Source organism: Colius striatus, chromosome 7 (assembly GCF_028858725.1).
Source record: "Colius striatus isolate bColStr4 chromosome 7, bColStr4.1.hap1, whole genome shotgun sequence".
NCBI lineage: Eukaryota > Metazoa > Chordata > Aves > Coliiformes > Coliidae > Colius > Colius striatus.
Window position 1 is genome coordinate 3,244,073 of NC_084765.1, and position 18,157 is coordinate 3,262,229.

An 18,157-nucleotide genomic window follows, 5' to 3' on the forward strand; every position below is an offset into this window, starting at 1 on the left:
CTGAAAAAGCACAGTGAGCAACCAGCCAGCCAGGGCTGTGAAACCGGCCAGCCAGGGCTGTGAAACCAGGCATTTGGTCTCTCACTTTCCCTGCCCCTGCTATGAGGCAACACTGCCTGCCCACTTAGCAACAAAATGTAGACAAAATACATTTCACTTTTGCTTTGAGACCCACCCTAGACATTTCTCTGTGCATGTTTCTAAGATTCCTCATGATTCATCATCAACCAAGAGCCACATGAACCCAACTGACATATACAATTGCTTTATTTTTTGGATAGGTTTAGCATTGCCTGGCAGTCCAGTTCCAACCCCCACATTGCTAATAACTACACATCTTTCCCTCTGCTTTTTCACTCTTCCTTCCTCCCTGATATTAACATTTAGAAGCCGAACCATGTCTCAAAAAGCTTTTTCACAAAAGAGATTGCTGGCTATATCAAGCTGCCATTCTTGTAGTCTTCCTTGTTGACACCAGCCGCTCTGTATTTACTCTAGCAGTATTATATCCTGCGCTTGAGGATGGCTCTGTACACTCAGATGTTTCCGAGTCACTCAGAGTATAAGGATGTATTGTGCACCGCATCCTTTCTGTTACCGGGTCTTACACTTTCTTCAGAGTGCAATTTTATATTAGAAAAACACAATGGCACCACCTAAAGGACACATTATGTATATAGGAAGGCTCATTAAACGTAAACACACATGTGCTTTTGACAACACTGAGCCCTGTGGTAGCAGTTTTCATATTTCTCAGGAATCGGTGCAGCACAAAGCTTATTCACAATTATAAAATCATGCATGCCCAAAAAGACAGCCATATTTTTATAGCTCCTCTGATAAGACTGTAACAGAAAAGACAACTGTTAAAGCAGCTGCCCTTTTCTCTGCACTCAAAATGAATGTAACAGGCATGTCTAATAGAACAATTTGAGCAGCTTTAAGGAAGATTAAATATAGGAAGAAACACTCTTGCCAACAGAATGGCAAGTCAATATAGTTCATATAAATCTCTCACCAAAAAAATGTGTGTTAGAGTACAAGAAATTAAGGGGGGGGGGGGGGGGGGGGAATGAATAGGAGAGCCTTTCTTTCCATTGTATCTAGGCAGTACAGCAGCATATGTACTACTATATATCTCCCTATATGTTATGCAATGGTCCTAAATTCCCAGAAGAATGGGGGAGATTTTAAGAACCAGTTTAACTTGTTCTCCTTTCGCAGGATCAGTCATAGCTTTCATAGTTGATTCTTGTAGATGGGTTTTGTGAAGGCATGGAGTGCTTTCACAACTGAGAACAGGGGTAACAAAGGCTCTTCCTAAGAAATATTCAAAGGTTTTATCACTTGGAAAGTGCATTTTCCAAAACAAAACAAATGTAAACTTCAAAGCTAATGCAAGCAACTCATGATTAGGGTTCCACGTGAGACATTCATCTGACTTGCTCCATTTAAAATGACAAATCCAATCAGAAAAAAATCTGATCCTTTGAAACAGTGTTTATATAAAATATACTAGAGACAGAGTGAATTATGCAGCTCATTTCCAAATGCTTATGACAGTGGCCATATAAGTTGTTCTGTGCTTTGGTTTTAAAAGAGGAAGACTAAGTCACAATCAGTTGCCTGACAGAACACCTGAAAGGACATCCACTAGTTCAAAACGTTGTTAAAGGGTTCTGGAGACTTTCACTTGATAATCTAAACTCATTACCATGTGATGTGATACATGTGCAAAGCCATTCAGTTGCTTCAATTTGGTTGCTAGTTAGGATATTGCATGAGAAAAACTGTTTCTTGATAGCTGAGGAGAGAGGCCAAGGACTGATTGGGTATAAAGAACAAACTACTTCCTACCCCTCAGGTCAGGATGCAGGCGTATTGGTAGAACTGGGTGGGGAACTACAGGCTGTAATTGCCTGTTCAATTCATAAGAAAGAGACTTTGGTCTCCCAGAGAGCAAAATGAGAAAGAAAGAAAGAAAGAAAAACATTTTGAGGCGTGTTTTCTAAAGATTGTTTTTTCAAAATAAAATGAAAGCAGAGCCTTTCAAAGTATTTAATATGCCAGCTGTCTACAAAGGATGTGCCAGCCTTAAATATAGCTGTTAGGGGCCAGATACTCAGAAGAACTCAATTGCCCATGTGCATCTCCAAATCAGATGACTAGATTTCCTGAGGCACTAGGCCTCCAGCAGAAGTTTTGATTATTTTGGCATTTCCTTTAGGAGTTGAACTGGAAGTTGACAAGAACTGCTGAGTGCTCAGCTCCTTAAAAAACCTGGCCTGGAGATTAATAGCTATGCAGCACTTACCATACTGATTGCCTTTTATTCCGTGTCTCAGTTTACAGCATTAGTTGCTTAAGTCTAACAATAGCGTTTGTGAAGTCGACCACTAGTTTTCCCCACTTTATAGATGAAAAAATGGAGGAGTAAGTACCTGTTGTAACAGTAAGTCTAGACTGACAGCTACACAGACACAGATTTCCCCACTCTCCTGTATTTCCATTCACAATTAGCAGTAGAAAAGCAAATATTTAGAAGATAACAACCACCTCAAGACCCCAGGCCAGACTTGAAGACTCATAATTCAGACATACAGACAAGAGAAAGATCTGCTGTAAATGTAAATATTCTGACCCTGGCTGAAGAGGAACTCGACATTAGGAATGGAAAAATCCGTTATAAATTTTGTGAAGAATGAGGTGGGTGGCAAATCTACCATATAGGGGGAAAAAGAGGGAGCAACTGTGTGCTGAGCATCTTTTTTGGAGATCATTTGAAGGAAAATGTCAGACTTTCTAAGCCTTCAGCCTTTTACTGACACAGTAAAAAGAATTCCTACTACATCCCCCAAACACAGTGTTTTGTAATGCTAAAGGGCAGCCAATGGACTTACAACAATCGTTTAAAAGGGATCATAAAACCCTTCTTTTCATTTGAATGAAAAATGAGGCAGACAGTTCATAAAAAATTGGTTACCTCAAAACACAGGGATACCTGCCAGCCTCCTGGCAGGATGGATGTTTTTGTGCCAGTGCATTGTGTATTCATTTCTGACTGAGTGATTATAAAAGCCCATCAATTCAAATTGCCTGATGAGGAATTTAGCTCAACATAGGTTAAGACTCCCTCATGCAAGTCATTGCCTTAGTGATAGGTTCTTTAACTTTTTCCATTATTGTCAACTCAGCAGCAGTTACAATGCCAAGCCTAGCAGTTTTTCTGAAGCCAATATCCTGTTAAAGTTTGTAGGATTTCATCTGAGTAAAGGCCCTGAGATTTGGTTTTCAGGTTACATCTTGGAGTGCAAGATGCACAGAGCTGACACTGCAGCATTCAGAGGAAAAGTGGAGAGGGAGGAGAAAAAAAAAGAACATCAAATGCTCTCGTCACTGAGATCAAATGTTCAGAGAAAAGACTTGAAAATGTTTATTCTCCCAGATTAGATGGAATGCTAAACAGTGTTTATTAGACAGAAGAGAGGGAGTGTGCTCTGTCTTATTCTTGCTTCCTATATCTGCCTTTCTCTTAAAAGTGCTAAGTAACAAGGCTGCAGGGATTACGGTACAGGGGGAATTCTTGCCACTTTCCTCCTCTCTCTCTCTCTCTCTATTTAAACATGACAACTCTTGGCAGGCCTCAGTCACATTGTTTGTGTAGCCAGGACAAGAGGGTGGAATTCTGGAACACGTTCCAGCCCACATTCCGGATTTTCCTATAAACCAGCCCCTTATTTTAAACACACGCCTCTGTGAATTACATTTGTGTTGCTATGCCATTTGAAAATCTGTTTCAAACCCTCCTTGGAAATTAAAATCTGATTCAGCTTGAATTCCAATCAAGGTATTTCTTCATGGTAAATAATCTACTGAAAAGACAGTCTTTGATTTTGTAAGGAATAAAAATAATGAAGGGGTGGGAGGCGAGGGTTGGAAGAGGGAAGAGAAATTGCTCAGAGTCAGCCAGGGAGTATGGAATCTTTCCCTTTAAATTAACAGTTTAAATAATTGTATAGGTTGATTGCATAACAGTTTATATAACTGGACTTTATCGGTTCTCTTGTTAGAGGACCGGTCTTTCCTTTCACAAATGCAATTTGGGTATCTACCTGGTTTTTTGCACCATCAAGAAAGCAACAGGCAGAATTCCAGCAGTCATTTGCCTAACAATTGGATGGGTTAATTTGCAGCTAAAAAAAAAAGGAAGACAAAATGAAGGTCAAACTGAGACAGTCAAAAACCTCCAGTCTCTGCTTTCTCTTACTCAGCTGATTGTTGCAGAAAGATCAATATTGCTCAATCTGGTGTGTGTACTTTCAGCTCAATAAGTGCTTCCATTCATCATTCACAACTGGCTTTGTTATGAAAGTTGAACTATATCTTTAACACAAACCACACTTCCTTTGTCCTGAGTGAAAGATCTGCCTGGGCACACAGGAGAACAGGCTCGTTGTTGATGCAAAGTTATCACATGCACTGAGGCTAATATCTTGCATCTTAAAGCCCACAGCAAAAACTACCTATGTAGAACAAACTTCCTATGTAGAACAAACTACCCAAGTGGAACGTTTTTAATTAAATGATGGAGGTAAAGGAGCTCTTTCTCTACCAGAGGCACCAGGTTTAACAATCCATTTGTCACACAAATATTCCTGCATCTTCTTTCATGAAGCTACTGATGCATATTAGGACCTACACTCCCTGCAGGCACGGTCCTCCTGGATACCATCTGCATACCATATTAGAAACTCATTAACTGGCACTGGTGTAACTTCAGCTTTACACTTGGTGCCTAACATTTCTTTTGTTAGCTTCCGTGTCACTTTACTTCCCTTCAACTCACTGTCTTTTTGACTGCTTTTCCATCCTTAGATGGTACTTCGAAAGGATATTGTGTTCTGTGCTCACATACTCCCTAAGGGAAGAAGTCAGAAATAACAACAAAACATGGATGTCACAAGACATCAGTTCATTTTCCTGTTAGCTTATAATCATTACAGGTATGGAAAGACAACGAAATCAGGCTCTTAGAGAGCAGAGGAGAACAGGATAACGGGGAGGCTGAGAGGAAAGAAAGAGCAAAATTAAAAAGTTGAAAGACAAGGAAGAACTTACATTTGTCATGACAAGCACCTTTTGTGGGTCTGAAGACTGCCTAATGAAGTCAGAATAAGTTCAAGAAATGCTTGTACTGTCCATATGTTAAGCATGGACTTCATCTCACTATTTCACAAGCCACTTCTGACAACTGAGATAAGATACGTCAACACTCTTTACTTGTAGAGTTTTTCACTCTTTTAGCACATCAGATGCATTTTGTATCTTAGCAAAATCTCTTCCTCCTACTCCTCTGCAGACATAGATATATTTTTTTATGAAGGTCAGCTGCAAGTGGTACTAAAAACAGGACTGCATAATGAGACAGGATAGTAACTGGAGAATCATGCTTTGTCGGTCTACTCTTGCTATGTTGCCAAAGGAGCCTACTCTGGTCCACGAACCAAAATAAAAATACAAGAGGCATTGAGATATCCACTGCTTTCCAGACTAGTGCTACTTGGTTACTGTCCACCTAAAGAACCTTCCTGCACAGTATCATCGCATGAATGCAAAGTGACAGCCTGAGAAAACAAGTCACACACTTACTACCACACTGAATAATACCCATGCAATCATCTTATCTCTTCTCCTCCTTTCTTCTGCTGCTGGGAAACTATTAACACACTCAAAGCTCTTAGAGGGAAAACAACAGCAAAGGAGTATATGGATTTCAGGTGACCTCCTGGACTCTCTCAACTGACAAGTGGCAGACACTAGAGTAAACCTACCTTGTTAGCCAAGAGCAGCTTCATAGCCCCTGGCTGACTCAGCCCACGCATATCCCACACAGTTCTCCAGAGAAGACTTTCCATTCTTTACTTGGCTTGGGTAACTCCAGTATTAGCAAGATTGTGAATGGAAGGGAACCCTCAGGCAAGCACATACACTCATTTCCAAACACAGAATGAGAATAAACACTTCTGACAAGAAAAGAATGATCAGGAATATAATTTTAGGAAAGCAGAAAACACTCTGTAAAAGAAGGAAAAACTAGGAGAAACAGCTATAGAAAACTTGGAACCATCTCTAAGTAGCTGTAAGCAACCTACAAAAGAAAACCAATAATCAAATATGGAAGTTCACAGTGTGAAGTCATTATTAATTTTCCAGTGTTTGCAACTGACAGCCAATAAATGTCTTCGTAAAATTGTAACAATACACACAAATCTTAAATGTTTAGGCACCTTATTAGAGGGATCTGGGATAATATCAAGCCGTAAATAAAGCCCTAAATTCTACTTATCTTCCTTACCAAGTCTGAGGGTTTCACAGAATGTGGCTTTTCTTTAATTCTTCAGCATGAAAAAAACCCAGGAACTTCCCCTTTATAGGATGATTGATTTCTCATCTGCTATAATTTTTAATGTACCTTCTCTTAATAAAATTTCAGCGTTTTTAGTAATTATCAGAGTATACTGTTTACATCCAAAACCCTCAACAACAGAGGTACTGTGTTGGCTGACGAAATGTGAGAGTCCATCCTGCTGATCTGAAAATACTAAACCTGTTGTTTTCTTTGTCACCATAGCTCTGTTGTGAGTGCAGTAGCTACATCACATTTCCAGTAACAAATTCCATATGAATGGAAAACCTACAGAATACAGAGAAGCTAAGAATTTTCCACCCTTGGCGTGCAGGTATGGTAGTTTTCTCAATAAGACTAGAATTATAAAATTGGCAGCTCCTATAAACAAGCATTTATCAAACAGGAATCTGTTTTGTGTTAAGTAGGTAAGAATTTGTATTTAAATTTTCTGAATGTGTATTTGTGTTTCGTCATATGTTTGGCATCAATCTATAATTAAACTAATTTCTGTAATCAAATGGCAAGAACTATCATGCTTAAAAGGATAGCAAGAGCTATGAAAGATTAATGATAGCAGAGTTCATTAAAAATGAGTGTAAGTTCCATGTAGAGTCCCTACAAAGATTAATTTCACTTATATGCCTAAAGGTTACAGACAATTTATGCCCTATTTAAGTCATATTCCACAGCACATTTAACACCAGCCCTTTGCAACGCTGGTTTAAAATTAAACAAGACATGCAAAGTCTTTTCATTTTAACTTAAAAAATTAATGATATGCTTTGAAATAAATGGTGGAATAACCATCATTGGAAGATTTTAAAAGCAAAGGAGACAAACGTCTGCCAGGAATAACGGAGATATAATTGATCCTGCCTTGGGGCAGAGGGATGGATTAAAAGATCTTTCAAGGTTTCTTCCAATTCTATTTTTCTTCACTTCCAAGGTGTGGAGATAGGAAAACAGAACCACAGAAAATGCCTGAACAACAGAAGGAAATGTAATTGTGTAACTGAAACCAAACTCGTTAACTGATTGCAACTTCCATGTTATATTTGGATTGGGATGAGTGATATATAGTAGCACAGGATAACTGAGACAAGGGGAAGATTAAAAAAAGCAAGGGAAATCAGAACTCAGAAACCCATTGTGGGGCTGAGGGCAAACATTTTGTTGCTGCACATGCCCTGTACGTTGCCTCCCAGAAGTCTGTGCAAATCTCTGTTTTGAAAACGAGCTTGGGTTTTTCTTGAACATGTCCAGCCTCAGGAAAAGGAAAAGCAAGTCACGCATTTTTTAACTTAAACCCTCAAAGTGGGCACAATCCCAAGCACAAATGATAGATTATATTCAATTATAATCTAAATGATCTCTGTAAACTGAGGCTATATCATGCACCAATCAGCTCCTTCTGCTGCAATTTATGCCTGAGTCAAAGAGGAAAGATATGAAGGTGTCCTTTTGAAAATCAGATTCTTAAACATATTCTGCTCTAACAGTATTGCCTTCCTGCAGTGAAAAACAAAGCTATCTTTCCCTCAAGAAGGATAATTGATGAAGCTCTTCATGTGTCTAGAGCTAACTTCCCAGAAACCATTTTGGTTTATTTTCCTTTATTACACGATTTGATAAGATCGTTGTGCAATCAACCTTTATTTCCTGGGACTGGAAATTCTTTTCCTCTGTATCTATTTGCAGTCCCAGTGTATCTCAAGGGTTTCCAAATAATGAAATCGTGCTGCTTGTAATTCAAATCAGCCAAGCTCAGGGATTTTTGGAATAAGAAATTCAACAGCCTGTCTTGCTTATGCTGAGATTACTGCACTCAGCTCCCAGCAGAGACACAGCTTTAGAATGAGAAGTTTCTTATTCTTCAAATCAGGATCTTGCAGCTATTTGATACCATTTTGAGGAGGTTGTAAGAACCAACCAAAAGCATACATTAAAAAGATAAGCTTTTAGATGCAGCATATAGGGTGATATTTTAGAGCAATGGAGATGCTAAGATAATTTTTCTGTCTATTCCATACTATATTCAGACATGTAGAAGCTCAAAGGAATATCCAGCTTTTAAGAATCACAGAATGGTAGGGGTTGGAAGGGACCGTTAGAGATCATCTAGTCCAAATCCCTGCTAAAGCAGGCCCACCTAGATCAGGTCACACAGGAACACATCCAGGCAGGTTTTGAAGGCCTCCAGAGAAGGAGATTCCACACTTTCCCTGGGCAGCCTGTTCCTGGGCTCCCTCACCTCAACAGTAAAATACTTTTTCCTTATGTTTAAATAGAACTTTTTGTGCTCCAGCTTCTTTCCGTTACCCTTTTCCCTGTCATTAGATACAACAGAAAAAACCTGGATGCCCCAACCTCGTGATGTCCACTCTTTAGATATGTGTAAATATTGATAAGATCCCACCTCAGTCTCCTCTTCTCCAGACTAAACAGCCCCAGTTTTCGCAGCCATTCCTCATAAGGAAGATACTCCAGTCCCCTGATCATCTTAGTGGCCCCACGCTGGACTGTCTCCAGAAGTTCCCTGTCCCTCTTAAACTAGATTTCATTCCTGTCTTGGCCATCAGTTCCTTTGGGACAAATCATTTAATGTTATGAAACATTAATGTTTTGAAAACTGTTGTGCTTGTACTCCCTAAGAAGAAGTATGACTGACCTCAAAGTGAAGAGTGGAGAAAAAACAAACTACATGATAACCTGTAGCTATAAATTTGGTGTGACATAATTTTATGAAACAGTGGGTTTCTTCTTGTGTGTCATCTGTAGAGATGATAGGAAATATGCAATTAAGGAACATGCAACAAAAGCTTATTACTATAAGGCAATTATGAGGTCTTATACAAGTGGAGCTTCAACGATAACAACTGAAATACAAGCATGCATGATTGAGAAGGGCTCAAAAGTGACTTGGAGATCTTCTAGTTTAATGATGCTCTATAGATCAAATTCACATTTCCCAAAAGTCCATTACTATAGTCAGGAATGGCAATACAAACATTTCCCAGTCAGATCTTTCATCTGCTGCCCTGAATCCTACACTGATGGTGATGAGGGCTCTGAATCTTCCAAAGTTTATGTACCAAGAGCATCCTCTTATAGTTAAGGAGGACTTGGGACTGTAATGCAATACAAAGAATTGGAGGATTAAAACACAAATATATTCTTCATGTGGGTTATTTGTGCACTTTTTCACTCTTCTTCACCATTATTTAACCTCTCTCCAATGATAAAAGGCAAAACAATTTAATGGCATTTTCGTCCTTCTGTAATAGCCACCACTATGATATATCCATTAGAGTAACAAAGTTAGAGATTTCTCCTTTGTTTTTAACTCTATCAAATGCCATTAGTCAATAAATACAGAAAGGCCAAGAACAAAACATCAATACTGTACTGAATATCTCCCCTTGCCTTTCATAGTTTCATTTATTTTAGCCTATCCCTGTTGTTTTAACACAAACTTTGTTGGCGTAGAAAACAGGCACTGGGACTTGGGAAGCAAAAAGCCTAAGCCACAGAAATGTCCCAACCTGACCAAAAAAATGTGAAACTGTCAACATAGTCACAGCTTCTCTCTCCACCTGCCTAATGCCTAACACGAAAAAAAAGAGGGAGAGAGGAGACATTGTATTAATGGATATGTTATTGTAAGAATCAAAGGTTGTGGCTAAAATTGTCCAGCAAACACAAGTCTAAACTGTAAACTGGTCAAGTAAGAGAGGCTAATAAACCTTTTCTGTTGGTTGTAAAGTGGAGACAAGTAGTTATTGGCTAGGTGCTCTGCACAGCTGTAAAGTGCGAGGGACTTGGAAGGCATTGTGACTTAGACACTAAGGGACTGAATGTGACTGCATAGTAGTGAATAACTTGTTTGTCGTTCATGTGAATAAAATGTGGAAGTAGATCGATGCTTTTCTCCATAATATGGGTTCTCTACTAAGCACAGTAAATCTCCGTCTTACTACAATAGTGCGAGATCATTCATGCCATTAGTTTCAATGAGACTGACTCTATACTGCATGCAGTTTGCTGTTCTCTTTCCTCAATATAACAAAGCCCGAGAGTGCCAGCTGCCTCTTGAGTCTTAAAAAGAAAGAAAGAGAGAGAGAGACACTTTTATTTACCATGATTTTGATTGGTTAATTTCACTCTATTATTTTGTTGCTTCCTCCCATATGAAAAAATGCATTGTCGTTCAAACTAACACACACGAGAAAGGCCGCTCAGTTAGCATGCAAAACATAAATTACCAGCTTGTAATGACAGTTTGAACATGTACTATAATAACACCATCAGCCCCAGTTTTTACTCCAAATATCACAGATTTTTTTCCTTTGGTGGCAGGGGCTATAATCACAATCCCATCTGCTGAGCTATCGTTGAGCCGTAGAGGCACACAGCAATCAGGGTTTACGAGTGTAGTGTTACAATTATTGTAGTGGATGGTTGGCACACAAATGAAAGTCATAGTTCCGCCATCTATAGATAGGACTCAGTTATAAAGATAACCGTGTAACAGAGGAATTTTCAAACCATTTTAATGACCTTCTGACTTCAGGGCTATATAATTTAATACAGTCATGTTGCTGACACTCCTGTGGAAAAAAGCTGCATCAGCACACTCACTATGGACCCTCTTCCCATCCCTGCATTGCCACAGCTGGTGTTGCAGCTTGTCTGTGAACACGTAGATGCATGCTAGGAATTTGCAAATAAAGTGCCAAGTGAGGATGCATTTTGTTGAGAACTCAGAGTAGGGGGATGACAGGTCAGATGGCAGGAAAATCAAAGAGGAAAAAGGTAACGACACCCACACCAGAATACATCTCAGTAAGGGCATCAACACAGATTTGGCCTTCAAAGATGGACTGAAAATGTTCAAGTAGAAGAGACATTCAAATTCTAAAAGCATATGCAAAAGCATTGGTCCATACACTTGGGTTTCAGACCCTTTCAGAACATGGTTTTTTGAGACCATGTTCAGTAACGTGAAAAGAAAGCTGTCTGTTGTCATATATTTGTTTAAAAAACAGGAGGGGGTAAGACAAAACATACAGAAAGCCCAGAAAGTTTTACTTTGAGAGAACAACCTATTGCACCCCCAAATCAGGGCTGGCTGGTTAAACTTGAACAAGTTATTAAATCTCTCAATACCACAGATTACTCAGCTTTAAAACTACAGTAAGTGTCTACATCAACCTTGGATACAGAGATGAAATGGTTAAGCCACAGAAAACACACTTTTTATATTATACATGCTATGTATTTATATTGTTTCTGATCTCCCATAAGGACTTCAGCAACACTGAAGAATTAACACAGGGACCTGGCACTAATCTGACTACCCAAAGTGCTTGGGAGTGACCAACAGCAATCCAATTGTTCAATTACCCGCAAAAAAAAGCCAGCATTACATAAGATTACAGTAATACATAGGCTTATTAGGAACCTGGTTCCAGAGGTGGTTATATGCAACATTACAGTGCTATATAAATGCATATTAATAACAGCATACAGTTTAGCAGTTTGGCACACATTAGCTTTGCAAATGTGTATATTTTTCCAATAAATGGTCATGGCAGCTTCTCAAAATTGATGTAGCCTTCTCAGTTTGAAAAATATGAATAATCAGCTGTTTAAAAACCCACCCCAGATACACATTTGCCTGGTATACTGGAACAGCATTTCCTGGGTAAATAACTCATGGTTTTTGACATTAGTACATGTTCCAAAGTATGTATTTACCTGATGGACCACAACAGCCCCAAAGGAATGTGTCTAGCCTACTGGGTAATATCTGATGGATTTTTTGTCTTAAACAATTAGTATACATGCCACTAAGCATCCTAAATCATATAAATAGTGTTCCTTTAGAAGAGCCAAAATGTAAATTTAGACAATCCAAAACAATGATTTGGACCACAACAAATGGGCAAGCTAAATAGTTTAGAGTTTGTAAAATAAAAACAAGGACAGATAGATGTTTTATACTCAGTTCCACTGTAACATGAGCTGGCATTTGGAAAAAAATGAGCTGAATCCTCTCCTGGTGCCAGACTCAGCCACCAGAAGTATTTTACAGCGTTTTGCAATAACCCCATGGTAACCACTCACTTAATCCATTGGAAAGAGTGAAACTCAAAAGGCGTTTCAGAGAACTTCACTGTGGTCTCCTGTTTCTAAAAGGCATTGGTTTTATGTCATCTGGGCCAGCAGCGTCCACATCTCTATACCTTATCTCTTCAGTTTGTAGTATCTGAGGCAACCTCACCTTGACGCACACTAATAGCACAAGACTTGTTTTTCTAAATCCTATCAAACAAGGATGAATTTCAGCTTTGTCAAGTAACCCAGAGAGAGGCAGGAAAGGAAGAGGCCCTTGTAAGACACTTGTGCTTTCCTCTCTGTAGGAAGAAGTTTCAAGGGAAGGAGACAACCATTACCATTCTTTACAATGCTTACATTTACTACGGAAAGAGCTCATAGTTAAAAAAATACCTTAAAAGGGTGTAGCCTTTTCCTTTAATTATTGGCTTGTATCTTTGTGCTTCACACACTATTGTACAGCCACCTGAAAACTGGTCAGCTAAATGGAATCTGCAGGCTTTGCTTTTTTTAATTGTGAAATAGAAGCACTGAAGAATATTTTTATGTTAAGGATTTTGTAGAAAGCTTCATGGAATGCATGTTCTTCCACCCTTCAGGCATTCATTGGTGTCATACACCCCCATGACTTTCGGGTAAATATGTCATAGTCATCACTGCCATTAGCATCTCAAATTGTACTTGGGATGCAAAGTATTGTTAGTACTTGCACATAAGGTACCATTGCGTGTGCAGTTCATGACTGTACACCAATCTGTGGTCTACGTGCTATTTAAGTTCCACCTAAGTCCTGATTGAGGACTCAGAACAGGCTTTTATGCCTTCTTTAAGATCTATTGGAGGTATGAACTTCATGAAAGGAAGACAGACATACCACAGATTCAAACTTTTTGTCATATCCCCAATAACCAGAAAACTAAATGATTCATTGTATGCATAAAAAAACAACCAACCAGTAAATGGGAATGATGTTAACAGTGACAAGCTTTTTCTAACTTGTTTTTTTTAGGTAATGGGGATATTTTGCCACTCTTACTAAGTCCCACTGTGACTATGCAACACTTCCAGCCAAATGCAACTGCAGACAACCAGACACAAGAAATGTTCAATAACACATCTACAAGACTCTTCCCCAAGTTTCCTAGGCCTGCAATACAGACAAGTGGTTGACATTCAGCCTGAAAAGCAGCCAATAATCTCTATGTTTCAATTTATGCTACAGGACATATCTTAGTATAGGTTTATGGGCTTAACCTCACATTACTGGTACTCAATTAATATTTCAATGTAAATCTCTAACAGGCATCTTAAATTTCATCATTGTTTTCATTTTCACTTCCATATATCAGGGCTAGGCATTAGATCAATGGTTCTGCGTTTTTCAGAAAGGACTACTGGCCCTTGAGTTATGACAACTGCTGACAATGAAGACAAGACCTAGCACGTCACATCACTCAGATTTACAAGAAACTCACTAATCTGAGGAAAACAGGGATGTATATAGAAAGTTCATCTTAGGAAAAAACCTTTCAAAATAGTGAATTTTTATTAGCAATACGAATATCTCCAAATTTATGTAGAACAACCAATCAAGTGTCCACATTTTCTTTAAAATAAACTGCCAATTACATAATTTGTGGGTAATTTATCAGCAAGGAATGTAACTGGTGTGCTACTCATGCTTTATTGCCTTGCAAGACAAATTCTCACAGTTCAAAACTGGAGCAAATCCTTTCCATTGTTCCCTTTTCAGCTGTCAAAGTCTTTTGGTCTTCTACATTGTGCATCCTTGAAGTGAGAAGCATGATGCTGAGAATATTCAGAATCTACTCACAAACAACAGTATCTGGAATCATCATTTTGAGAACGAAAATTCAGAAAAAGTAAATGAAAATGTATCAATTGTGAACTAGGGATATTTGTACAGTGCTGTTTCTATAGTGTATATTACTTATTCTCTGCATTTATTACCCCTGTTGGATGTGTTTGGTTTCTTTTTCATGTGAAAAATGAAGCTTCTTTAGTTGTCTGTGTTTGGGTCATTTTGTTGAAAATAAGCATCAAAGTTAGTCATATTTTTCTAAAAGTTAGTATTAAAGTACTGAAAGTTGTTTGTTTGGGGTTTTTGATTAAGCCAGGAAAAGAAGATGGCACAATGGGAAAAAAATTGCTTCAGAATATTAGTGGAAAATTTCATCAAAACAAAAAGCATGACAGATATACATATATAATTGCAATAAAATATTGGCTATGTAGATCTCATTCCTCTGGGTACACAAAGAACAGCGTGAATAAACTTCAACTACTGTAATAGAGTAGAAAAATGAATTTGAATGTAAGGGTCCTTTATGACTGGAAACTATTACCTCCAGGTTTCATTTCAATAGGTCCCTAAAGGCAAGCAAAAGGTCATTTCCATATATATGGGCTCCACTGGACAAAGACTAACTGGACTGACCATTTAGTGGTGCCTGCCAGGTATGACAAAGTACTTCCTCCTGGATACTGGGGAGAAGGGACATTTTCCAGTTTGCCATTGGCCTGTGTCAGGCTTATGAAGTTGTACTTGATTTTGCTAGACACCTCAACAAGTATTTGTAAGTATATGTATCATCAAGGTTTTTGGACTAAGGGGACATCTCATTAACACTTACAAGTAATTAAAGGATGAATATAAGGAGAATGGAGTGACACTATTTTTCTGTTGTGTCCAGTGACAGGACATGGTGTAATGGACATAAGCTGGAACACAAAAAGTTGCAGTTAAACAAAAGGAAAAACTTCATTGCTGTTCAGGTGAGGGGTCTCCTTCTCTAGAGGTTCCCAAACTCATCCAGGTACAAGTCATGTGTAAGTCTCAATTCAGGAACCTTATTGTTGCACTCAATACAAATGTTAGCCAGAGAGGTAGCAGGGAAATTGTAAATCACATCAGTTTTAGTCACAGTGATGTGCTAGTGAGATGGGAGTAAGGACAAAATCTGATGTCGCAGTTTATGGTTGCAATCAAGTCTTGTTTCTAGAGATTTCAGTAACACAATGCTTATTAAAAATCAAACAGAAGTTCTTTTGACAATGAATACTTTTAGATCAGCCAGGGTTTCTTTTGATGAATGTTAGATTTGGTTTGGGTTAGGCTATGGTATTTAACTCATCCACTTTTCTCCTTTGCAGAATGTTTCAACATTCAAAGCAGCTCATAACTGAAAAGTGATAATCCTCCCAAGCTAAGAGCATGTATCTTATTTGTCAATGAAAGCTGTGTCACTTTCTTCAGCTCCAAATGATCATAATTAGTCTGAGCAGCTTGATGTCATACAATTTTCACCCTGACAAAGACCCTATCAAAGGTTAGTCCTCTGAAACTGGGATACCAGTACAAATATTTCTGCTTATCAAGCAAAACTACCAACTGATCCATTGCAATACCATCCTGCAAGCATGTTTGCCCAAGACTGTCAGTAAAATACTCGGCAACATCATTGCAGGTTTCTAGTTGTGTTTTCTTGATAAAGAGTATTGTTATGAAGTCAGAAAAAAATACCATTAGCCTTAATTTATGGCACATTATTATTTTATCTACTTCTCATTTATGTTATTTTTTTCATCATCTCAAATTCTCTGTAGTAGGAAGGGAATTTCTGGGTGAAATAAGATTTTACAGCTACTACACACAACTGGGAGTCAGGAGGTGTTCTCATTTTGTGCCAGAGATTTCCTGTGTCATCTTCAATAATTGACATAACTTCCCTCCTACAGAACTGTTGTGGGAATTCACTAACATTAAAAAAAAAATCTTTTGTCCTAAGTAGGAAGCTGCCATAAAACAGTTGACATTCTAAAAGTTCATTATTTTTTTTTATGCATGAGATGCATTATTTTCTCACACTGTAACAGAGCACTGCAAGGCCTCAGATTCTATGTTCGTGGCTACTTCTAGATTGATTCAAATGGTTACTTACACTAAAGTCTTAATTCAGACTAACTCAGCTACAGAGGGGAAAATGAAACAAAGAAATAATTTGAGGGCTTAAGTTAATACTTTAAGGAAGTTAAATTCACCAATATACATGTGATGTTTCTCCAGAGAGGAGATAAAGACCATTAAAGAACACTCCAGGCCACTGGCTCAAATAGGCTGACTATATATATTTTTTTCCTAAAAATTACTCCAAGCAAGTCTCCTTCCACAAGACTGAAAGTAAGCTGAAAAGCACATAAGTTCATGGAGAGCTCTACTAGCAAGACAGACAAATGAACACACATGGGGAAAGAATATTATATCATTCATGTGGTAAATACTTTTAACAACACAATAAGTACTGCCCACTTGATATCAAGTAGGTTCTCAGCATTTACCTAGTGCTATGCTCTTGCATATCTTTGTGTTACAACAAAATTTAACAGAGATAAAGGTGGGAAAAAAATATAGTAAATTTTTCATGTGTGATTTCCCCTCATCATCCTTCCTGTCTCTCATTAATAGCTTCCATTGTTTATCTTAATCTACTCTAATATGTGAACTCATCTGAGAGACAGATATGGAAGAAAGCAGCAATTTACTTGTAACTCAACCAGCTGCCTGAAGCAAAATCACATAACTACATTTCAGCTGAGCAGAGTAACAATCTGGTTTTATAGGAGAGTGGAGAGAGAGAGAGAGAGAGATGGAGATCAAGGGAAAGCAAGTGAGCAATTGTGTGCTAAGGTAACACACTCTCCCCTCCTTGTGGTCTCAAAAAGTTCTTGCTGTCTGAGCAAGAGATGTGAATCTCATGCAGTTCTTCATTTTAGGCAAAGTTTGCCCTCAAAGAGATGTAAATCTAATAGACTTACTAATAGAATGCAATTATATAGCAGATTTGTTTCTGCAAGGCACATTTGTAAGTTCAAATAGAAGAGCAGGGAAGCTGCTTGCAAGACACAGTTCTTAAAGAGCAACAAATAACTACATCTGGTACAGTTTGCAAGAGCAATTGCCAGATATTATATCATTAAGAAATAATTTTTCACCATGAGATTTGCATGGACAATAGATTCTTTAATCTTTAAACTGATGTTGGGATCTTGGTAGTTGGCATAGATATTCGATGAATTATGTAAAGCAACTTTGAGCGCTCAAGCCAATTCCCATTGGCAATCATCCATATTAACAGTGAAAGAGGCTTTTGGTATCAACCTGAGCAAAGAGACCAAGGTGATAATGATCAATCATTTTCCTTCTGACAGTATGCTGAACAATGCAGCCATGAACAAAAATGAATACCCATGCTGGCAAGCAAAGAGCATGGGACATACAGTGTTCATTTCATCATTTTTAGTTACAACACATCCATTTATTTAGTACCTCATATCAGAATTACATTAGCCCATCTTAATTATCCTTTTACTTTATATTTTATTTGATTATTTTATGCCTGCAGGGCTAAGGAAGGAGGCAAGATCCTTGCACTAAGGATAGAGTTGCTAGGAAAGGAATATAGGAAGGGAAAGCTAAGAAAGCAGTGCAATGTCTGATACATGACAGGTTAGTCCCATGGGCTTAGGCATTTGTTTTAGCTGTAGGTAAACACCTCAGTACAGGAAACAGTGAAGTTCACAATGGCACTAGCGTTTTCTCTAAGTAGCCTG